Source organism: Triturus cristatus, chromosome 1_1 (assembly GCF_964204655.1).
Source record: "Triturus cristatus chromosome 1_1, aTriCri1.1, whole genome shotgun sequence".
NCBI lineage: Eukaryota > Metazoa > Chordata > Amphibia > Caudata > Salamandridae > Triturus > Triturus cristatus.
This window is the reverse complement of record NC_140579.1, coordinates 787,759,917-787,786,886: the sequence shown is the minus strand read 5'-3', so window position 1 is coordinate 787,786,886 and position 26,970 is coordinate 787,759,917. Positions and strand designations below refer to the sequence as shown.

General features: G+C 47.4%; 1 protein-coding gene across 3 annotated transcripts in view; it reads right to left on the bottom strand.

Annotated features, from left to right (window-relative positions):
- LOC146871099 (uncharacterized) overlaps positions 1 to 26,970 on the bottom strand; it is a 215,460-nt gene that overhangs the window by 106,495 nt on the left and 81,995 nt on the right. Inside the window, exon 3 of one of the 3 annotated variants that reach the window (XR_014980337.1) lies at positions 13,246 to 16,081. The exons of the other annotated variants lie outside the window; for them this stretch is intronic. The gene's annotated coding sequence lies outside the window, so the exon portion shown is untranslated. Of the gene's footprint in view, positions 1 to 13,245; positions 16,082 to 26,970 lie in introns of those variants that run through there. 3 annotated transcript variants of the gene reach the window in all.

The following is a 26,970-nucleotide window of genomic DNA, read 5'->3' as shown; positions in this document are numbered from 1 at the left end:
ACACAAACACCACTGTACTTCCCTAAACCCTAAAAAACTACCCTCAGCACGACCCCCTACACTACACAAACACAACTGCACTACCCTCAACCATAAAACACTACCCCCGCCATGACCCCCTACACTACACACAGACCACTGCACTACCCTAAACCCTAAAACACTATCCCAGCACTACCCCTACACTACCCAAACACCACCGCACTATCCTAAACCCTAAAACACTACCCTCAGAACTACCTCCAATACTACAAAAACACCACTGCACTACCCTAAACCCTAAAACACTATCCAATGTACCCCCTACACTACCCAAACACCACTGCAATGCACTGCCCTAAACCCGAAAACACTACCCCCAGCACGACCCCCTACACTACTCAAACACCACTGTACTACCCTAAACCCTAAAACACTAACCTCAGCACAACCACCTACACTATCCAAACACCAGTGAACTACCCTATATCCTAAAACACTACCCCAGCACGACCCCCTACACTACACAAACACCACTGCACTATCATAAACCCTTAAACACTACCCCCTACACTACAAAAAAAACACCGCACTATCCTAAACCCTAACACACTACCCTCAGAACTACCTCCAATACTACAAAAACACCACTGCACTACCCTAAACCCTAAAAAACTACCCCAAGGAAGACCCCCTACACTACACAAACACTACTGCACTTCCCTAAACCCTAAAACACTACCCCCAGCATGACCCCCTACACTACCCAAACACCACTGCACTACCCTACACCATAAAACACTACCCCAGAATGACCCCCTACACTACCCAAACACCACTGCACTACTCTAAACCCTAAAACACATCCACCAGCACGACTCGCTACACTACCCAAACACCACTGCACTACCCTAAACCCTAAATCTGCCCCCAGCACGACCCCCAAAACTACTCAAACACCACTGTACTACCCTAAACCCTAAAACACTACCCCCAGGAAGACCCCCTACACTAAACAATCACCACTGCACTTCCCTAAAACACCACCCCATCATGACCCCCTACACTACACAAATACCACTGCACTACCCTAAACCCTAAAACACTACCCCCAGCACGACCCCCTTCACAACTCAAACACAACTGCACTACCCTAAACCACTACCCCAGCATAAACCCCTACACTACACAAACACCACTGCACTACCCTAAACCCTAAAACACTAGCCCCAGCACGACTCCCTACACTACACAAGCACAACTGCACTACCTTAAACCCTAAAAGTCTACCCCAGCACGACACCCTGCACTACCCAAACATAACTGCACTACTCTAATCCCAAAAACACTTCCACCAGCACAACCCCCTACAATACCCAAACACCACTGCACTACCCTAAACCCTAAATCTATCCCCAGCACAACACCCTACACTACACAAAAACCACTGCACTACCCTAAACCCTGAAACACTACCCTCAGCACGACTCCCTTCACTATAAAAACACCACTGCACTACCTAAAACACGAAAACCCTACCCTCAGCATGACACCCTGCACTACCCAAACACCACTGCACTACCCTAAACCCTAAAACACTACCCCCAGCACGACCCCCTAAACTACCCAAACACCACTGCACTACCCTAAAACCTAACACACGACCCCCTACACTACACAAACACCACTGCACTATCCTACACCCTCAAACACAACTACTTACACTACAAAAAAACACTGCACTACCATAAACCCTAAAACACTACCCCCAGCACGACCCGCTACACTACACAAGCTCAACTGCACTACCCTAAACCCTAAAAGTCTACCCCCAGCACGACACCCTACACTACCAAAACATAACTGCACTACTCTAATCCCTAAAACATTTCCACCAGCACGACTCCCTACACTACCCAAACACCACTGCACTACCCTAAACCCTAAAATACTAAACCCAGCACGACCCCCTTCACAACCCAGACACAACTGCACTACCCTAAACCCCAAAACAATACCCCCAGCATGACCCCCTACACTACCCAAACACCACTGCACTACCCTAAACCCTAATACACGACCCCCTACACTACACAAACACCACTGCACTACACTAAACCCTAAAACACTATTCCCAGCACGACCCCCTGCACTACACAAACACCACTGCGCTACCATAAACCCTAAAACATTACAACTACCACGACCCCTAAAGTACCCAAACACCTTTGCACTAACCTAAACCCTACATCCACTCCCAGCACAACCACCTAAACTACACAAACCCCATGGCACTACCCTAAACCCTAAAACACTACCCCCAGCATGACCCCCTACACTACAAAAACACCACTGCACTACCCTAAACCCTAAAAAACTACCCCCAGGAAGACCCCCTACACTAAACAATCACCACTGCACTTCCCTAAAACACCACCCCAGCATGACCCCCTACACTACCCAAACACCACTGCACTACCCTACACCATAAAACACTACCCCCAGCACAACCCCCTACACTACAAAAAACACCACTGTACTACCCTAAACCCTAAAATACTAAACCCAGCACGACCCCCTTCACAACCCAAACACAACTGCACTACCCTAAACCCAAAAACACTACCCCCAGCATGACCCCCTACACTACCCAAACACCACTGCACTACCCTAAACCCTAATACACAACCCCCTACACTACAAAAACACCACTGCACTACCCTAAACCCTAATACACTACCCCTAGCACGACCCCCTACACTACAAAAAAACTACTGCACTACCCTAAACCTGAAAACACTAACCCCTACAATACACAAACACCACTGCACTACACTAAACCCTAAAACACTATCCCCAGCACGACCCCCTGCACTACACAAACACCACTGCACTACCATAAACCCTAAAACATTACCACTACCACGACCCCTACAGTACCCAAACACCTTTGCACTAACCTAAACCCTACATCCACCCCCAGCACAACCACCTAAACTACACAAACACCATGGCACTACCCTAAACCCTAAAACACTACCCCCAGCATGACCCCCTACACTACAAAAACACCACTGCACTACCCTAAACCCTAAAAAACTATCCCCAGCACTACCCCAACACTACCCAAACACCACTGCACTACCCTAAATCCTAAAACACTACCCCAGCAGTACCTCCTACACTACCCAAACACCACTGCACTACCCTAAAGGCTAAAACACGACACCCACCATGACCCCCTATACTACACAAACTCCACTGCACTACCCTAAACTCTAAATCTACCTCCAGCACGACCCCCTACACTACCCAAACACCACTGCACTACCCTAAAGCCTAATACACGACCCCTTACACTACACAAACACCACTGCACTACCCTAAACCCTAAAACACTATCCCCAGCATGACCCCCTATACTACCCAAACATCACTGCACTACCCTAAACACTACCACTAGCACGACTCCCTACACTACCCAAACACCACTGACTACCCTAAACCCTAAATCTACGCCCAGCACAACTCCCTACACTAAAACACCTCTGCAATACCCTAAACCCTAAAACACTACCCCCAGCATGACCCCCTACACTACAAAAACACCACTGCACTACCCTAAAACACTACCCCAAACATGACCCCCTACGCTACACAAACACCACTGTACTTCCTTAAACCCTAAAACACTTCACCCAGCACGCCCCATTCACAACACAAACGCAACTGCACTACCCTAAACCCAAAAACTCAATCCCAATACGACCCACTACACTACCCAAACACCACTGCACTACCCTAAACCCTAAAACACGACCCCCTACACTACACATACACCACTGCACTACCCTAAACCCTAAAACACTACCCTCAGCACGACTCCCTACACTACCCAAACACCACTGCACTACCCTAAACCCTGAAACACTATCCCCAGCACGACTCCCGTCACCACACAAACACCACTGTACTACCCTAAACCCTAAAACACTACCCCCAGTACGACCGCCTACACTATCCAAACACCAGTGCACTACCCTATACCCTAAAAAACTACCCCAGCACGAACCCCTACACTACACAAACACCACTGCAATACCCTAAACCCGAAAACACTACCCCAAGGAAGACCCCCTACACTACACAAACACCACTGCACTTCCCTAAACCCTAAAACACTAGCCCCAGCATGACCCCCTACACTATGCAAGCACAACTGCACTACCTTAAACCCTAAAAGTCTACCCCAGCACAACCCCCTACACTACCCAAACACCACTGCACTACCCTAAACCCTAAATCTATCCCCAGCACAACCCCCTACACTACACAAACACCACTGCACTACCCTAAACACTGAAACACTACCCTCAGCAAGACCCCCTTCACTATAAAAACACCACTGCACTGCCTAATACCCGAAAACACTACCCTCAGCATCACCCCTGCACTACCCAGACACCACTGCACTACCCTAAACCCTAAAACACTACCCCAAGGAAGACCCCCTACACTACACAAACACCACTGCACTTCCCTAAACCCTAAAACACTACCCCCAGCATGACCCCCACAGCTACCCAAACACCACTGCACTACCCTACACCATAAAACACTACCCCATAATGACCCCCTACACTACCCAAACACCACTGCACTACTCTAAACCCTAAAACACATCCACCAGCACGACTCGCTACACTACCCAAACACCACTGCACTACCCTAAACCCTAAATCTGCCCCCAGCACGACCCCCAAAACTACTCAAACACCACTGTACTACCCTAAACCCTAAAACACTACCCCCAGGAAGTCCCCCTACACTACACAATCACCACTGCACTTCCCTAAAACACCACCCCAGCATGACCCCCTACACTACCCAAACACCACTGCACTACTCTACACCCTAAAACACTACCCCAGCATGACCCCCTACACTACCCAAACACCACTGCACTACTCTACACCCTAAAACACTACCCCAGCATGAACCCCTACACTACACAAACACCACTGCACTACCCTAAACCCTAAAACACTACCCCCAGCACAACCCCCTACACTACAGAAAACACCACTGTACTACCCTAAACCCTAAAATACTAAACCCAGCACGACCCCCTTCACAACCCAAACACAACTGCACTACCCTAAACCCAAAAACACTACCCCCAGCATGACCCCCTACACTACCCAAACACCACTGCACTACCCTAAACCCTAATACACAACCCCCTACACTACACAAACACCACTGCATTACCCTAAACCCTAAAACACTACCCCCAGCACGACCCCCTACACTACAAAAAAACGACTGCACTACCCTAAACATGAAAATACTAACCCCTACAATACACAAACACCACTGCACTACCCTAAACCCTAAAACACTATCCCCAGCACGACCCCCTGCACTACACAAACACCACTGAACTACCATAAACCCTAAAACATTACCACTACCACGACCCCTACAGTACCCAAACACCTTTGGACTAACCTAAACCCTACATCCACCCCCAGCACAACCACCTACACTACACAAACACCATGCTACCCTAAACCCTAAAACACTACCCCCAGCATGACCCCCTACACTACAAAAACACCACTGCACTACCCTAAACCCTAAAACACTATCCCCAGCACTACCCCAACACTACCCAAACACCACTGCACTACCCTAAAGGCTAAATCTACCTCCAGCACGACCCCCTACACTACCCAAACACCACTGTGCTACCATAGACCATGACACATCCACCAGCATGACCCATTACACTACACAAACACCACTGCACTACCCTAAATCCTAAAACACTACCCCAGCAGTACCTCCTAGACTACACAAACTCCACTGCACTACCCTAAACCCTAAATCTACCTCCAGCACGACAGCCTACACTACCCAAACACCACTGTGCTACCCTAAACCATGAAACATCCACCAGCATGACCCATTACACTACACAAACACCACTGCACTACCCTAAACCCTAAAACACTACCCACAGCATGCCCCCCTACACCACCCAAACACCACTGCACTACCCTAAACCCTAAAACACTACCCCCAGCAAGACCCCCTACACTACCCAAACATCACTGCACTACCCTAAACACTACCACTAGCACGACTCCCTACACTACCCAAACATCACTGCACTACCCTAAACACTACCACTAGCACGACTCCCTACACTACCCAAACACCACTGACTGCCCTAAACCCTAAATCTACGCCCAGCACAACTCCCTACACTAAAACACCTCTGCAATACCCTAAACCCTAAAACACTACCCCCAGCATGACCCCCTTCACTACACAAACACACCTCTACTGCCTTAAACCCTAAAACACTACTCCCAGCACGGCCCCCTAAACTACCCAAACACCTCTGCACTACCCTAAACCCTAAAACACTACCCCCAGCATGACCCCCTTCACTACACAAACACACCTCCACTGCCTTAAACCCTAAAACACTACTCCCAGCACGGCCCCCTAAACTACACAAACACCACTGCACTATCCTAAACCCTTAAACACAACCCCCTACACTACAAAAAAACACTGCACTACCATAATCCCTAAAACACTACCCCAGCACGACCCCCTACACTACCCAAACATAACTGCACTACTCTAATCCCTAAAACATTTCCACCAGCACGACACACTACACTACCCAACCACCACTGCACTAACCTAAACCCTAAATCTACCCCCAGCACAACCCCCTGCACTATACAAACACCACTGCACTACCCTAAACCCGAAAACACTATCCCAAGGAAGACCCCCTACACTACACAAACACCACAGCACTTCACTAAACCCTAAACACTACCCCCAGCATGACCCCCTACACTACCCAAACACCACTGCACTACCCTGCACCATAAAACACTACCCCATCATGACCCCCTACACTACGCAAACACCACTGCTCCACTCTAAACCCTAAAACACTTCCACCAGCACGACCCCCTTCACAACCCAAACACAACTGCACTACCCTAAACCCAAAAACACTACCCCCAGCACGACCCCCTACACTACACAAACACCACTGTACTACCCTAAACCCTAAAACATTACCACTATCATGACCGCTACAGTACCCAAACACCTTTGCACTACCCTAAACCCTACATCTACCCCCAGCACAACCACCTATACTACACAAACACCACTGCACTACCCTAAACACTAAAACACAACCCCAGCACAAACCCCTATACTACTTAAATACCACTGCACTACCCTAAACCTTAAAAAACTACCCCCAGCACGACCCTCTTCACTACCCACTCACAACTGCACTACCCTAAACCCAAAAACACTACCCCAGCAAATCCCCCTACACTACCCAAAGACCACTGCACTACCCCAAACCCTAAAACATGACACCCTACACTACACAAACACCACTGCACTACCCTAAACCCTAAAACACTACCCCCAGCACGACTCCCTACACTACACAAACACCACGGCACTACCCTAAACCCTAAAACACTACCCGCTATACTACAAAAACATAACTGCACTAACCTAAACCACTAACCCCAGCACAACCCCCTAGACTACCCAAACATCATTGCACTACCCTAAACCTTAAAACACTAACCCCAGCACTACCCCCTACACTACCCAAACACAACTGCACTATCCTAAACCCTAAATCACAAACCCCCAGCATGACCCCTACACTAAACAAACACTACTGCACTACCCTAAACCCTAAAACATTACCCCAAGCATGACCCCCTACACGACACAATCACCACTGCACTACCCTAAACCCTAAAACACTAACCCCAGCACTACCCCTATACTACCCAAACACCACTGCACTAAACTAAACCCTAAAGCACTACCCTCAGAACCACCTCCAATACTACAAAAACACCACTGCACTACCCTAAACCCTAAACCACTACCCAAATTACCCCCTACACTACCCAAACACCACTGCACTACCGTAAACGCTAAAACACGACCCCCAGCATGACCCCTACACTAAAAAAACTCCACTGCACTACCCTAAACCCTAAATCTACCTCCAGCATGACCCCCTACACTACCCAAACACCACTGTGCTATCCTAAACCCAAAGACACTTCCACCAGCATGACCCATTACACTACACAAACACCACTGCACTACCCTAAACCCTAAAACCCTACCCCCAGCACGACCCCCTACACTACAAAAACACCACTGCACTGCCCTAAACCCTAAAACACTACCCCAAGCACGACACCCTACACTATCCAAACACCAGTGCACTACCCTATACCCTAAAAAACTACCCCAGCACGAACCCCTACACTACACAAACACCACTGCACTTCCCTAATCCCTAAAACACTACCCCCAGCATGACCCCCTACACTACCCAAACACCACTGCACTACCCTACACCATAAAACACTACCCCATCATGACCCCCTACACTACCCAAACACCACTGCACCACCCTAAAACACTTCTACCAGCACGACACCCTACACTACCCAAACACCACTGCACTACCCTAAACCCTAAATCTGCCCCCAGCACGACCGCCAACACTACCCAAATACCACTGCACTACCCAAAACCCTAATACACGACCTCCTACACTACACAAACACCACTGCACTACCCTAAACCCCAAAACACTACCCCCATCACGACCCCCTACACTACAAAAACACCACTGCACTACCCTAAACCTGAAAACACTAACCCCTACAATACACAAACACCACTGCACTACCCTAAACTCTAAAACACTATCACCAGCACGACCCACTACACTACCCTAAACCCTAAAACATTCGCACTACCACGACCCCTACAGGACCCAAACACATTTGCACTACCCCAAACCCTACATCTACCCCCAGCACAACCACCTATACTACACAAACACCACTGCACTACCCTAAACCTTAAAAAACTACCCCCAGCATGACCCCTTCACTACCCACTCACAACTGCACTACGCTAAACCCAAAAACACTACCCCAGCACGTCCCCCTACACTACCCAAAGACCACTGCACTACCCCAAACCCTAAAACATGACACCCTACACTACACAAACACCACTGCACTACCCTAAACCCTAAAACACTACCCCCAGCGCGACTCCCTACACTACACAAACACCACGGCACTACCCTAAACCCTAAAACACTACCAGCTATACTACAAAAACATAACTGCACTACCCTAAACCACTACCCCCAGCACAACCCCCTAGACTACCCAAACATCATTGCACTACCCTAAACCCTAAATCACATCCCCCAGCATGACCCCTACACTAAACAAACACTACTGCACTACCCTAAACCCTAAAGCACTACCCCCAGCACGACCCCCTACAATACCCAAACACCACTGCACTACCCTAAACCATAAAACACTACCCCCAGCACTACCCCTACACTACCCAAACACCACTGCACTACCCTAAACCCTAAAACACTACCCTCAGAACTACCTCCAATATTACAAAAACACCACTGCACTACCCTAAACCCTAAAACACTACCCAAATTACCCCCTATACTACCCAAACACCACTGCACTACCGTAAACGCTAAAACACGACCCCCAGCATGACCCCTACACTACACAAACTCCACTGCACTACCCTAAACCCTAAATCTACCTCCAGCACGACTTCCTACACTACCCAAATACCACTGTGCTACCCTAAACCATAAGACACTTCCACCAGCATGACCCATTACACTACACAAACACCACTGCACTACCCTAAACCCTAAAACACTACCCCCAGCACGACCCCCTACACTACAAAAACACCACTGCACTACCCTGAACACTAAAACACTACCCCCAGCACGACCCCCTACAATACCCAAACACCACTGCACTACCCTAAACCCTAAAACACTACCCCCACCACTACCCCTACACTACCCAAACACCACTGCACTACCCTAAACCCTAAAACACTACCCTCAGAACTACCTCCAATACTACAAAAACACCACTGCACTACCCTACACACTAAAACACTACCCAAAGTACCCCCTACACTACCCAAACACCACTGCACTACCGTAAACGCTAAAACACGACCCCCAGCCTGACCCCCTACACTACCCAAACACCACTGCAATGCACTGCCCTAAACCCGAAACACTACCCCAGCATGACCCCCTACACTACTCAAACACCACTGCACTACTCTAAACGCTAAAACACTACCCCTAGCACGACCCCCTACACTATACAAATACCAGTGCACTACCCTATACCCTAAAACACTACCCCAGCACGAACCCCTACACTACACAAACACCACTGCAATACCCTAAACCCTAAAACACTACCCCCAGCACGACCCCCTAAACTACCCAAACACCACTGCACTACCCTAAAACCTAAAACACGACCCCCTAAACTACACAAACACCACTGCACTATCCTAAACCCTTAAACACTACCCCCTACACTACAAAAAAAACCACTGCACTACCATAAACCCTAAAACACTACCCCCAGCACGACCCCCTACACTACACAAGCACAACTGCACTACCTTAAACCCTAAAAGTCTACTCCAGCACGACACCCTGCGCTACCCAAACATAACTGCACTACTCTAATCCCAAAAACACTTACACCAGCACAACCCCATACACTACCCAAACACCACTGCACTACCCTAAACCCTAAATCTACCCAAGCACAAACCCTACCCTACACAAACACCACTGCACTACCCTAAACCCTGAAACACTACCCTCAGCACGACCCCCTTCACTATAAAAACACCACTGCACTGCCCTAAACCCGAAAACACTACCCTCAGCATGACCCCCTGCACTACCCAAACACCACTGCACTACTCTAAACCCTAAAACACTACCCCAAGGAAGACCCCCTACACTACACAAACACCACTGCACTTCCCTAAACCCTAAAACACTACCCCCAGCATGACCCCCTACACTACCCAAACACCACTGCACTACTCTAAACCCTAAAACACTTCCACCAGCACAACTCGCTAAACTACCCAAACACCACTGCACTACCCTAAACCCTAAATCTGCCCCCAGCACAACCCCCAAAACTACTCAAACACCACTGTACTACCCTAAACCCTAAAACACTACCCCCAGCACGACCCCCTACACTACAAAAACACCACTGCACTACCCTGAACACTAAAACACTACCCCCAGCACGACCCCCTACAATACCCAAACACCACTGCACTACCCTAAACCCTAAAACACTACCCCCACCACTACCCCTACACTACCCAAACACCACTGCACTACCCTAAACCCTAAAACACTACCCTCAGAACTACCTCCAATACTACAAAAACACCACTGCACTACCCTACACACTAAAACACTACCCAAAGTACCCCCTACACTACCCAAACACCACTGCACTACCGTAAACGCTAAAACACGACCCCCAGCCTGACCCCCTACACTACCCAAACACCACTGCAATGCACTGCCCTAAACCCGAAACACTACCCCAGCATGACCCCCTACACTACTCAAACACCACTGCACTACTCTAAACGCTAAAACACTACCCCTAGCACGACCCCCTACACTATACAAATACCAGTGCACTACCCTATACCCTAAAACACTACCCCAGCACGAACCCCTACACTACACAAACACCACTGCAATACCCTAAACCCTAAAACACTACCCCCAGCACGACCCCCTAAACTACCCAAACACCACTGCACTACCCTAAAACCTAAAACACGACCCCCTAAACTACACAAACACCACTGCACTATCCTAAACCCTTAAACACTACCCCCTACACTACAAAAAAAAACCACTGCACTACCATAAACCCTAAAACACTACCCCCAGCACGACCCCCTACACTACACAAGCACAACTGCACTACCTTAAACCCTAAAAGTCTACTCCAGCACGACACCCTGCGCTACCCAAACATAACTGCACTACTCTAATCCCAAAAACACTTACACCAGCACAACCCCATACACTACCCAAACACCACTGCACTACCCTAAACCCTAAATCTACCCAAGCACAAACCCTACCCTACACAAACACCACTGCACTACCCTAAACCCTGAAACACTACCCTCAGCACGACCCCCTTCACTATAAAAACACCACTGCACTGCCCTAAACCCGAAAACACTACCCTCAGCATGACCCCCTGCACTACCCAAACACCACTGCACTACTCTAAACCCTAAAACACTACCCCAAGGAAGACCCCCTACACTACACAAACACCACTGCACTTCCCTAAACCCTAAAACACTACCCCCAGCATGACCCCCTACACTACCCAAACACCACTGCACTACTCTAAACCCTAAAACACTTCCACCAGCACAACTCGCTAAACTACCCAAACACCACTGCACTACCCTAAACCCTAAATCTGCCCCCAGCACAACCCCCAAAACTACTCAAACACCACTGTACTACCCTAAACCCTAAAACACTACCCCCAGGAAGACCCCCTACACTACACAATCACCACTGCACTTCCCTAAAACACCAGCCCAGCATGACCCCCTACACTACTCAAACACCACTGCACTTCCCAAAACCCTAAAACACTACCCCAGCATGACCCCCTACACTACCCAAACACCACTGAACTACCCTACACCCTAAGACACTACCCCCGCATGAACCCCTACACTACACAAATACCACTGCACTTCCCTAAACCCTAAAAACTACCCCCAGCACGACCCCCTTCACAACCCAAACACAACTGCACTACCCTAAACCCAAAAACACTACCCCCAGCACGACCCCCTACACTACCCAAACATCACTGCACTACCCTAAACCCTAATACACAACCCCCTACACTACACAAACACCACTGCACTACCCTAAACCCTAAAACACTACCCCAGCACGACCCCCTACACTACAAAAACACCACTGCACTACCCTAAACCTGAAAACACTAACCCCTACTGTTGCAGGGATTCTGCTTTTGCACAGAACTATGCGCAGGAGACCAGGACCTCAGAGAATTGTGGTGTACCAGAAAACTCCCCCCAGAACCCCTTATCCGACTAGCTTAGTATCCCATTCGTTAGCCTAGATCTAGCTAGGCGGTCCCAATGTTTAGACAAACCAGAACAAGCGACTTAGATATTTCTCAGGAGTGGTGGGAATCCGAAATACCTGTTCGTACTTATTTGTTAGTCCACAACATAATAATACAGACACGGTAAAGTTTAAAGAGTGTATTTTATAAACCTCGCGTCCTAAGATGCAGTACTTTGGCTAACACTAGCAGACTAACAGTACAGATCAGAACCATAAGCATTATTACAATACCATATAGAATGAAAGGAGCAATCATACTATTAATGACATTGGTATACGGCCACACTCCTTTCACTATAATCTAATACATTATTATTATTAGACTATTAGAAGGTCTCTTAGGCTAACAGGGGGGACCCCATACCGTATAGATCAGCTTAGTAGAATCACATCAAAGGATCAGCTCTCACAGCATGCATCAGCTCTTCTGTTCGAATGAATGTAAAACCAAACTGTTCTGCAATATTAAAGACGCTTGTCCTTCAGATATTGGCAGCTGTATGCATGAAGTAAACTTCCTTGCCATCCCTCACGCATCTGTAAGTGAACGGAAGTGACCAAACTTCATGCAGAAACGCATCACCAAGTTGTCCATATCTGCCGATAGCATAGTGTTTCATGCACGAACTAAACTTGAACAAACTGAACGGTAAAGTTACTAATCCGTGAATTAACCACACGGCTGAATTTAATTCAGCTACAGAAAAAGGTAAAGGTTCTAATTTTTCAATGTGCAGCAATGCATAAGTTGCATCTTTCATGGGCATGAACTGCTGTTTTTCAGTCAAATTAAACGGAAGGAACAATGATGAAATATTCATGTAATCCCAAGGGACTTTCCCTGCCTTTAACGTTTGCAATGTCCATGCAAACTGCATAATTGAACGCAACTGATTTTGACCATGATACAACAGAGATACATCATCTTGCACAATGTCTACGACAGAAGAAACAATATTATCTAATGTATAAATTCTAGAAGACAACGTATTAATACTATTATCTATCACAGCCAATACTTTTTCCATATTGGCCTGGTCAATAGCACGCAATCTAGAAGCAGCTTCAATTTGCGACAATTTCCAGATTTCATTGTAAATAGCATAAGCCCATCATTTAGACCTGCCATTTGCAGGACCCTTAATAAAATCATTTAAATCTATTTTGTCATTTAAGCGTGATAAATGAAGCTTAACTGAAGTTAACGTGGAATGTTGCAGCCATGACTGACATAATTCACCTACAGAGTAGGCAGTCACTGTGTGTGAAGATGTAAAACGAGGGTCAACCCTAAGTTGTGTATATCCTGGAGCCAAATCCAGAAACCGACGTTGACAGGAATCTGAGCTTGTTTGCCATATCAACCATCCCTCAGGATTCAATGTCGAAATATTGAAGGTGCCATTGGAAACAAGCGACTGCAACACAGTAAGGGACAGATCTGAGTGATTTTCCCAACCAGGATAAGCACCCAGATCAGGGATCGAGGGGGTAATTAATTTTTTAGATATAGCCAATCCAAAACAGGTGGTCTGAAAAATAGATGAATTTAAAAATAAGATATGGTTTGGGATAAGACAGGCACGATGCAAAGCTTCTGTTCCTTGTACTTGCCATGATTTAGTTCCCCAAACCGATTTAAGATCGACAGTAGCTTTTCATACGTCATAACCTCCAATAGCCAATTCCTCCATAAAGGATTTGGAATATAATAATTTTGTGTGTGTCAGTCTGACCTTAGAAGTGGGTTCTACCGCTACCTTAAAATAAAAAGACTCAGGGTTTGACACACTAAAATCCGAAAATTATGTGAATTTTTTCAATAAGGTGGCAGAGCTGCCGGGCATAGGGACAGGGCAATGTTCCCATTGTGTGAAATTAACAAACTTTCTAAAAGTATTTGCTCTGTGTAGGAAATGTGTGCCATAATGTTGAAAACAAAACTGCTCATCATAGTTTGCAGTATTTAAATACAGATCTTCAGCATCAAATGCAGCATAATATTTTAAATCAGAAAACAGTGCTTCTATTGCTTGTACATCCCAATCATCTGAGCGGATGTTTTGTTTAACTACATCACCCATAGAAACACGAAAAACAGTTGGCACATTAATAACTTCGGTGGGACCATGAATTTGAAAGTTCACCGCATCCCAAGCAATCCCATCACGTACAGGCCAGGCGGTGATGTTCACAAACGTCTGGTCTCTTTTCATGATGTGTGATGAGGAATGGGGGGCCAAAGTTCCATCAATTAATTGAATTGTAGAACGCTCATTCAGGTAGTGTCCGTTGATAAGTCTAAAAAACACTACCACAAAGCCAATTGCCATGAATAAAAAAATACAAATCAGCACCAACCAGATGTAAGTCCAAGGTGCAACCAAAAAATGTCTCTTTAACCAGGCAAAAAATATAGAGATTTTGGAAGGGACAGTGGAAGTCAATGATTCAGTTTCAAAGGAAGAATTTGACTGGGTAAGTGTTGTTGTATTTAATAGGGGCAAAGCGACTTCTGTAGGATAAGCATACTCAGGATCAGCGGGCAAACCACCAGCAGTAGGTGGCGGATCAGTAACTGTAATCATCTCAATGGAAACTTCAGGCACGATGATAGAGGGTGGCAACACAACAGAGTTTCTCAGTATTGAAGGGCAGGAAACCGAAGGTGTCATACTATGGAGAATCGGCCACCCTGTGTAGCTTGACATTTTCAATTGAAATGTACCTGTTTTCCTTGCGACCAGGAAGTGGTGGTAAAACAACTGTACGTGTACCCAATACTCCAAGCACCGGGACTGGTGCACGATAAGAGGGGCCAAACTCCTTCTTGTTCTCCACCTTCTCACGGACCAGATCACCAACTCGAGGCAGCCAGCCGACCACCGGAATCAGGAGCGCTTCTTCAGATGTAGAGGGCACGTGTTCCTTTGCTAGAGTGTCTCTTGCTTCTTGTAGATTCTGTAATACAGCACAGTGGTCATCGAGGTCAAAAGGCGCGGCAGCTGCCGCCATATCTAGACCATCAAGGTCCGGAACAAACATTCTCACTCCAAAGAGCATCATGTACGGGGTCCGCCCACCCAGAGACCTTCTAGGGAGATTATTAAGTGCACGTTGGACGTCATACAAGTGGGCAAGCCAGTTCCGGCCTGTACCTAACACCTTGGCTGTCAACGATTGCTTTAGGTCACGGTTCATCCGTTCCACAACACTATTGCCCTCAGGCCGGTATGGAGACGAAAATTTGACTTGGACCCCCAAACTTCTCATTGCCTCTTTGTAAACCTTAGAGGCGAACGCCGGGCCCTGATCAGAGTGAAGGGTACCACACGCAAAACTCCCTATAAAGACACGCAATGCTTTGATGACAGTCCTGGCATCAGCACTCCTTTGTGGCCACACCCACAGAAAACGTGTGCACAAATCCACTGCAACCAAGATGTACTTGTACGCAGTATCAGAGGTAAAAGGACTGCAGTGATCTAAATAAACACACGCTAGTGGTTGATTAGATATATCCAGCTGCGTTGGAGGTGGACGCGCAACAGAAGAAGGTTTGATCTGCTGGCAAATGTCACAATTAAGTACATAAGCCCGCGCTTGTTTATACAAACCGTACCACCAGTAACGTTGCAGCAAAAGAGACACAGTTGCTGACACTCCAGCATGCGCAGACGCAACACCTTCGTGGGCAGCTGTTATCAAATTTGGTCTGCAGTCCGCGTTGGGAATCAGTCTATCACCAACGTCGTTAATCCTCACTAATGGGACGTTATCAGGACTTAAGTGATAATGGTATCGAGACGGGCAACCTCTAGGGAAGTTAGTCCCTGTCTCAGATGCAGCAATAGCTGCTAAAATGTCTGCATCTATCTTAGATTTTGATCTTGTAACTGCTGCTTCTAAATATGTCGCCACTGCTGTTTTAGCTGCCTCGTCAGCCAAACTGTTACCGACAGCATGGACACCAACTCGTTGGTGACCAAGAGTGTGAATTACATCCACAAGTGGCAGACTCCCTTTGAGTTCCGACACTCAAGCCCAAAGCATTTTATGCTTCACTGTGCTACCTTTGGAATCACGAAAACCATTCATAATCCAAAAAAGTAAATTGTCGTTGTAAGATTGAACACAATAGTAAGAGTCACTCACTATAAGAGTAGTGACTCTGTGATCAGCAAACTCAAGTGCAAGCACCAGAGCACGAAGCTCCGCCAGTTGCGCGGTACAATCACCCAATGACTGCGTATGCACTGCATCAGATTTGAACTCTCCATTCACAAAAGTACCGACTACAATTGCGCAAGCCGCTGAATAAGCGTGCCTTGATCCAGTTGCGGGTTGCGCCGACCCCTCAGTGTATATGACACAATGGTATTCCTCGATGGGGCGCAATGACTGTGGAGCAGGATGAACGAATTCATACTCCAAACTCTCTTGAGTCTGCAACGCCGCGTCAAAGATGTATTCGACGTCAGGCGAAGCTAAGGAGGTCGCCCATTGTATCCACCTTGGATGCAAAGCCTTGGAATTTGGTACACTAGCTTTAGTGACTGCTTAGAGAGCAGGAAACAGTGTTACCACCAGCATGCGTTTTCCCTGTGATAGCGCTCGTTCTTTCAGGATCGCCATCTGAACTGCTGTTAAGACTTTTTCAACAGTTGAAAATCGCAGCTCAGCCGAAGTGTACAGATGAGATTTGTAAGCAATGGGGACTGTGTCACCCTCATTGAACGTTAAGTACGTGAAACCTTCCGCGCCTGGAACAATTCTAATGACCAGGTTGGTGTGGTTGTCACGAGTTTTTAGATATTTAGCTGTAAGAAGATCAGTTTGCAAAGTATACAATGCCAACGAGTGCTCTGGCAGCCAGCAAGATCTGGTATAAGTTGGTTGTATCTAGGCATAAAGCGTCTTGATACGCTGGGCATAAACAGGAATGTAGGATCGACCGAAATTCAGAAAACCCAGCAAGGATTGTAGTTTTTTCAGTGTCGTGGGGATACGAAGGTTTGCGCATTTCTCAAGGAACTGCGGTGCCAAGCCTCGACCTTCATTATTGAGTTCGTACCCCAAGAACAACACTGTAAATTCAGCAATGTGGGACTTCTTAAAGTTAAACTTGTAACCGAAGTCTGCAAACATAGTCACTATGTTATCCACACGAGCAAGGTGTGGAAGCAACTCGTCGTCTGTCAGATAAATGTCATCGACATACGAGTATGCTTCCGGGTCTACCATCTCCAAGAGAGAGACCACGCGAGCGGCAAAAACTCCAGGGCTGTTTTTATAGCCCATCGGGAGCCTCTTGAACAATTTTTGTTTGCCACCCGAGGTGAATGCTGTCCACTCATAACTAAGAGGGGCCAGATTATGGCAATAAAAGCCATTAGATAAGTCGAGCGTAGTTTTGAAACGTTTTCTCACAAGACTATCTACGAGAGCCGAACTATGAGTATTTTGTACCGCACACGTCCGGCAATGTGAGTTTAAATGCCGGTAATCCAAAACTAGGCGGTACGACCCGTCAGGCTTCGTTACAGTGAATAAAGGATTATTCATGGGTGACACACATGTCTCAATCACTCCTTGATATTCCAATTGTTCAAGGATGGACGCGACGTGAGGTCTCGCCTCGCGACGCATGGGATATTGGGGTTGAGGCTGGGGATCGGATCGCAATGGAATCTCGTGATTGGGAGAACATTTATCCCAGCCAACCTGATTACGATATAACGCAGGCGCAAGCACCTGCGCCCACTCCCCGGCCAACCTAGTAGACTCCTCCGTGGGCACTGCGTGCCCAAAGGAAGGAAGTATAACTTCCTCTCCCCTAGGGGCGTCCAAAATGAAAGCCGGAGGCCAATCTTTCTCCGCCAAAAGAATATCATATGTGGTGGTAAGATTATCCCAAAAAACCACTTTAATTTTGCGTTGTATGTCACCCTCAATATTAAGGACTATTTCAAATAATCTCTCCGGGGGGGCTACGCGAGTATCAGCAGTTTCAACTGTCACATAAATGTCAGTTGCTGTCGCCTCCAGAAATGGACGCAATGCTTCCCGCACTACTGTAACTTCCGCCGCGCTGTCTAGCAGCGTTAGTGCCCATGTCAGGTTCCGAAGCTGTGTCCTGACCATCTGAGGCATATCTCGCTGAGATAGCAGCAACTTTCTTTTTCTGAAACCGTGGACGTGGTCTGGCAGCGTCTTCCTGCTTGCCTTTACCGTCAGTCTGGCGGGGCTGGTCTCGACCTTGAGTGCCCCGTCCTCTTCCACGCTCTCCACCACCAGAGTGCGAAGTCGATGTTTCCTGTGAAGAACGAGGAGAGCGTTGTTCAGAAACCTGAAACCTATCAGGTGACTTAATACGAGTACGATCGCGCAAATCATAAGTGCGTTCACTATACGACTGAACTGGTGAGGCAGGACGAGAAACCTGTTTCTGTTGCTGCTTCTCTTGTTTTTTGGCTCGCCAACTTTGTTTAGGAAAGTTGGGCTTTTCGTCTTTTGTAGACGAACTCACCTTAGTTTGTTGCACTACATCGGGAATTTTGATGGTGGGTTTCACACCCAAGGCACTACGTCCAACCATCCTATAGGCTTTTGCAATAATTTTTGCAAACTCCCTAGGCTTATCGGCATCTGCCACAAGCTCCAGCATATTACCAACTTGGAACTGTGCGAATATGTCGCAGCAAAGACCTTGCCCCAATTGTCACAATCAACAAGTTCAGGGACCAGGTCTTTCGGCAAAGTAATGGTGAGTATCCTGTGTTTATCCACAGGTGTAGTGTTGGGAAACACGGCTTCTAATTGATCAAATTTTTCCGCAAGCCAGTAAGGAAACTCATCCTTACTGAGGGGGCGCTTGCCGACTACCGCGTTAACCATAACAGGGCTAATCACCACCGCGTGATGGTGATCCGCCCCGTGTCCAGCAACCGCAGGTGCTCCCACCTGAACTGTGCGTGACACATACTGCACTAAAGCCCTATGGACCGTAATCAGGGCTGTGTGTAGTGTTCCTAAATCACCCACACCTATCGTCATGTAGCGTGGGTGTGGAGTATATCCGGCCAGTACCGGCCATGTAGCCCCTGCAATTGCCAACGGGCCCATTCTCACCGATACGACCTCATGGGGGAGGGCGCCATTAAACCAAATTGTATGCTGCCAGGCAGAAATAGGAATTTCCAGAGTCCGATATGGGGCATAAGCCGCAGGTACAGCCGAGGCTGTATATTCGTGGAACAAATTATCGTCTGTATCCACCTCCGCAAAGGTCACCCATGAGTAAAACAACTCATACGGGTAGGTGGTATCAGCACTGACCACAAAGACTACGGACATCCCGTCATCAGGTACCCCATACGCCCTCAAATGAGCGCGCAGAGGAACCCTAATATGAGCGGGAATATTAACCGCCATAAGGACACCTTAAAGAGTAACAACGATATTCACATAAGCACTTGGGCTCGAAAATTATAACCTTTTTAATTTTCAAGCTTGATAGAACCTTTAGTCTAAACCTAGGTAGGTTAAACCGTCACTCAAGTTTTCCAGAAACGAGAGTGAGGATAGTTGTGGACTAAAACTAGTACTACTAAAACGTCTCAGACGTTAAGACCAAATGTTAGGTGCGCCATGTTGCAGGGATTCTGCTTTTGCACAGAACTATGCGCAGGAGACCAGGACCTCAGAGAATTGTGGTGTACCAGAAAACTCCCCTCAGAACCCCTTATCCGACTAGCTTAGTATCCCATTCGTTAGCCTAGATCTAGCTAGGCGGTCCCAATGTATAGACAAACCAGAACACGCGACTTAGATATTTCTCAGGAGTGGTGGGAATACGAAATACCTGTTCGTACTCATTTGTTAGTCCACAACATAATAATACAGACACGGTAAAGTTTAAAGAGTTTATTTTATAAACCTCGCGTCCTAAGATTCAGTACTTTGGCTAACACTAGCAGACTAACAGTACAGATCAGAACCATAAGCATTATTACAATACCATATAGAATGAAAGGAGCAATCATACTATTAATGACAGTGGTATACGGCCACACTCCTTTCACTATAATCTAATACATTATTATTATTAGACTATTAGAAGGTCTCTTAGGCTAACAGGGGGGACCCCATACCGTATAGATCAGCTTAGTAGAATCACATCAAAGGATCAGCTCTCACAGCATGCATCAGCTCTTCTGTTCGAATGAATGTAAAACCAAACTGTTCTGCAATATTAAAGACGCTTGTCCTTCAGATATTGGCAGCTGTATGCATGATATGTCTAACAAGTGGCACGATCAATCTAAACACAACACTCTGTACCTTCTAGTGACCCAGACGCGTTCTTTGCATGATGTACAGACCAAGGGCACATTTCACGGTTAAGAATGTGAAACAACAGTTTGTTATCCTGTAAGGCAAAGTCGAGTCAGCATTTCTAAAATGAATAACACATAACAACAGTGTTGTGTGCAGCGCAGCAGAAATGACAAGCTTGCTTGTTAACCATGATCTCGGTCATGCTAACTTAGTGTTGTAAATAGGGCTTGGCTTAATCCATCTCACACTACAATACACAAACACCACTGCACTACCCTAAACCCTAAAACACTATCCCCAGCACGACCCACTGGACTACACAAACACCACTGCACTACCAGAAACCCTAAAGCATTACCACTACCACGACCCCTACAGTACCCAAACACCTTTGCACTACCCTAAACCCTACATCCACCCCCAGCACAACCACCTACACTACACAAACACCACTGCACTACCCTAAACCCTAAAACACTACCCCCAGCATGACCCCCTACACTACAAAAACACCACTTCACTACCCTAAACCCTAAAACACTATCCCCAGCACTACCCCAACAATACCAAAACACCACTGCACTACCCTAAATCCTAAAACACCACCCCAGCAGTACCCCCTACGCTACCCAAACGCCACTGCACTAACCTAAAGGCTAAAACACGACCCCCAGCATGACCCCCTATACTACACTAACTCCACTGTACCACCCTAAACCCTGAATCTACCTCCAGCACGACCCCCTGCACTACCCAAACACCACTGCGCTACCCTAAACACTGACACTTCCACCAGCATGACCATTACACTACACAAACATCACTGCACTACCCTAAACCCTAAAACACTACCCCCAGCATGAAACCCTACACTACCCAAACACCACTGCACTACCCTAAACCCTAATACACGACCCCCTACACTACCCAAACACCAGTGCACTAACCTAAACTCTAAAACACTACCCCAGCACGACCACCTACACTACCCAAACATCACTGCACTACCCTAAACACTACCACTAGCACAACTCCCTACACTACCCAAACACCACTGACTACCCTAAACCCTAAATCTACGCCCAGTACAACTCCCTACACTAAAAACACCTCTGCACTACCCTATACCCTAAAACACTACCCCCAGCATGACCCCCTTCACTACACAAACACCACTGTACTACCCTAAACCCTAATTCTATCCCAGCATGACCCCTACACTACACAAACACCACTGCACTACCCTAAACCCTAAAATACTACCCCAAGCATGACCCCCTACACTACACAAACACCACTGTACTTCCCTAAACCCTAAAACACTACACCCAGCACGCCCCATTCACAACACGAACGCAACTGCACTACCCTAAACCCAAAAACACAACCCCAGTACGACCCACTACACACCCAAACACCACTGCACTACCCTAAACCATAAAACACGACCCCCTACACTACACATACACCACTGCACTACCCTAAACCCTAAAAAACTACCCTCAGCACGACCCCCTACACTACACAAACACAACTGCACTACCCTCAACCATAAAACACTACCCCCGCCATGACCCCCTACACTACACACACACCACTGCACTACCCTAAACCCTAAAACACTATCCCAGCACTACCCCTACACTACCCAAACACCACCACACTATCCTAAACCCTAAAACACTACCCTCAGAACTACCTCCAATACTACAAAAACACCACTGCACTACCCTAAACCCTAAAACACTATCCAATGTACCCCCTACACTACCCAAACACCACTGCACTACCGTAAACGCTAAAACACGACCCCCATCATGACCCCCTAAACTACCCAAACACCACTGCAATGCACTGCCCTAAACCCGAAAACACTACCCCCAGCACGACCCCCTACACTACTCAAACACCACTGTACTACCCTAAACCCTAAAACACTAACCTCAGCACAACCACCTACACTATCCAAACACCAGTGAACTACCCTATATCCTAAAACACTACCCCAGCACGACCCCCTACACTACACAAACACCACTGCACTATCCTAAACCCTTAAACACTACCCCCTACACTACAAAAAAAACACCGCACTATCCTAAACCCTAACACACTACCCTCAGAACTACCTCCAATACTACAAAAACACCACTGCACTACCCTAAACCCTAAAAAACTACCCCAAGGAAGACCCCCTACACTACACAAACACTACTGCACTTCCCTAAACCCTAAAACACTACCCCCAGCATGACCCCCTACACTACCCAAACACCACTGCACTACCCTACACCATAAAACACTACCCCAGAATGACCCCCTACACTACCCAAACACCACTGCACTACTCTAAACCCTAAAACACATCCACCAGCACGACTCGCTACACTACCCAAACACCACTGCACTACCCTAAACCCTAAATCTGCCCCCAGCACGACCCCCAAAACTACTCAAACACCACTGTACTACCCTAAACCCTAAAACACTACCCCCAGGAAGACCCCCTACACTAAACAATCACCACTGCACTTCCCTAAAACACCACCCCATCATGACCCCCTACACTACACAAATACCACTGCACTACCCTAAACCCTAAAACACTACCCCCAGCACGACCCCCTTCACAACTCAAACACAACTGCACTACCCTAAACCACTACCCCAGCATAAACCCCTACACTACACAAACACCACTGCACTACCCTAAACCCTAAAACACTAGCCCCAGCACGACTCCCTACACTACACAAGCACAACTGCACTACCTTAAACCCTAAAAGTCTACCCCAGCACGACACCCTGCACTACCCAAACATAACTGCACTACTCTAATCCCAAAAACACTTCCACCAGCACAACCCCCTACAATACCCAAACACCACTGCACTACCCTAAACCCTAAATCTATCCCCAGCACAACACACTACACTACACAAAAACCACTGCACTACCCTAAACCCTGAAACACTACCCTCAGCACGACTCCCTTCACTATAAAAACACCACTGCACTACCTAAAACACGAAAACCCTACCCTCAGCATGACACCCTGCACTACCCAAACACCACTGCACTACCCTAAACCCTAAAACACTACCCCCAGCACGACCCCCTAAACTACCCAAACACCACTGCACTACCCTAAAACCTAACACACGACCCCCTACACTACACAAACACCACTGCACTATCCTACACCCTCAAACACAACTACTTACACTACAAAAAAACACTGCACTACCATAAACCCTAAAACACTACCCCCAGCACGACCCGCTACACTACACAAGCTCAACTGCACTACCCTAAACCCTAAAAGTCTACCCCCAGCACGACACCCTACACTACCAAAACATAACTGCACTACTCTAATCCCTAAAACATTTCCACCAGCACGACTCCCTACACTACCCAAACACCACTGCACTACCCTAAACCCTAAAATACTAAACCCAGCACGACCCCCTTCACAACCCAGACACAACTGCACTACCCTAAACCCCAAAACAATACCCCCAGCATGACCCCCTACACTACCCAAACACCACTGCACTACCCTAAACCCTAATACACGACCCCCTACACTACACAAACACCACTGCACTACCCTAAACCCTAAAACACTACCCCCAGCACGACCCCCTACACTAGAAAAGCACTACTGCACTACCCTAAACCTGAAAACACTAACCCCTACAATACACAAACACCACTGCACTACACTAAACCCTAAAACACTATCCCCAGCACGACCCCCTGCACTACACAAACACCACTGCGCTACCATAAACCCTAAAACATTACAACTACCACGACCCCTAAAGTACCCAAACACCTTTGCACTAACCTAAACCCTACATCCACTCCCAGCACAACCACCTAAACTACACAAACCCCATGGCACTACCCTAAACCCTAAAACACTACCCCCAGCATGACCCCCTACACTACAAAAACACCACTGCACTACCCTAAACCCTAAAAAACTATCCCCAGCACTACCCCAACACTACCCAAACACCACTGCACTACCCTAAATCCTAAAACACTACCACAGCAGTACCTCCTACACTACCCAAACACCACTGCACTACCCTACACCATAAAACACTACCCCATAATGACCCCCTACACTACCCAAACACCACTGCACTACTCTAAACCCTAAAACACATCCACCAGCACGACTCGATACACTACCCAAACACCACTGCACTACCCTAAACCCTAAATCTGCCCCCAGCACGACCCCCAAAACTACTCAAACACCACTGTACTACCCTAAACCCTAAAACACTACCCCCAGGAAGACCCCCTACACTAAACAATCACCACTGCACTTCCCTAAAACACCACCCCAGCATGACCCCCTACACTACCCAAACACCACTGCACTACCCTACACCATAAAACACTACCCCAGCATGAACACCTACACTACACAAACACCACTGCACTACCCTAAAACCTAAAACACTACCCCCAGCACGACCCCCTACACCACAAAAAACACCACTGTACTACCCTAAACCCTAAAATACTAAACCCAGCACGACCCCCTTCACAACCCAAACACAACTGCACTACCCTAAACCCAAAAACACTACCCCCAGCATGACCCACTACACTACCCAAACACCACTGCACTACCCTAAACCCTAATACACAACCCCCTACACTACACAAACACCACTGCACTACCATAAACCCTAAAACATTACCACTACCACGACCCCTACAGTACCCAAACACCTTTGCACTAACCTAAACCCTACATCCACCCCCAACACAACCACCTAAACTACACAAACACCATGGCACTACCCTAAACCCTAAAACACTACCCCCAGCATGACCCCCTACACTACAAAAACACCACTGCACTACCCTAAACCCTAAAAAACTATCCCCAGCACTACCCCAACACTACCCAAACACCACTGCACTACCCTAAATCCTAAAACACTACCCCAGCAGTACCTCCTACACTACCCAAACACCACTGCACTACCCTAAAGGCTAAAACACGACACCCACCATGACCCCCTATACTACACAAACTCCACTGCACTACCCTAAACTCTAAATCTAACTCCAGCACAACCCCCTACACTACCCAAACACCACGGTGCTACCCTAAACCTTGACACATCAACCAGCATGACCCATTACACTACACAAACACCACTGCACAACCCAAAACCCTAAAACACTACCCCCATCATGACCCCCTACACTACCCAAACACCACTGCACTACCCTAAAGCCTAATACACGACCCCTTACACTACACAAACACCACTGCACTACCCTAAACCCTAAAACACTATCCCCAGCATGACCCCCTATACTACCCAAACATCACTGCACTACCCTAAACACTACCACTAGCACGACTCCCTACACTACCCAAACACCACTGACTACCCTAAACCCTAAATCTAAGCCCAGCACAACTCCCTACACTAAAACACCTCTGCAATACCCTAAACCCTAAAACACTA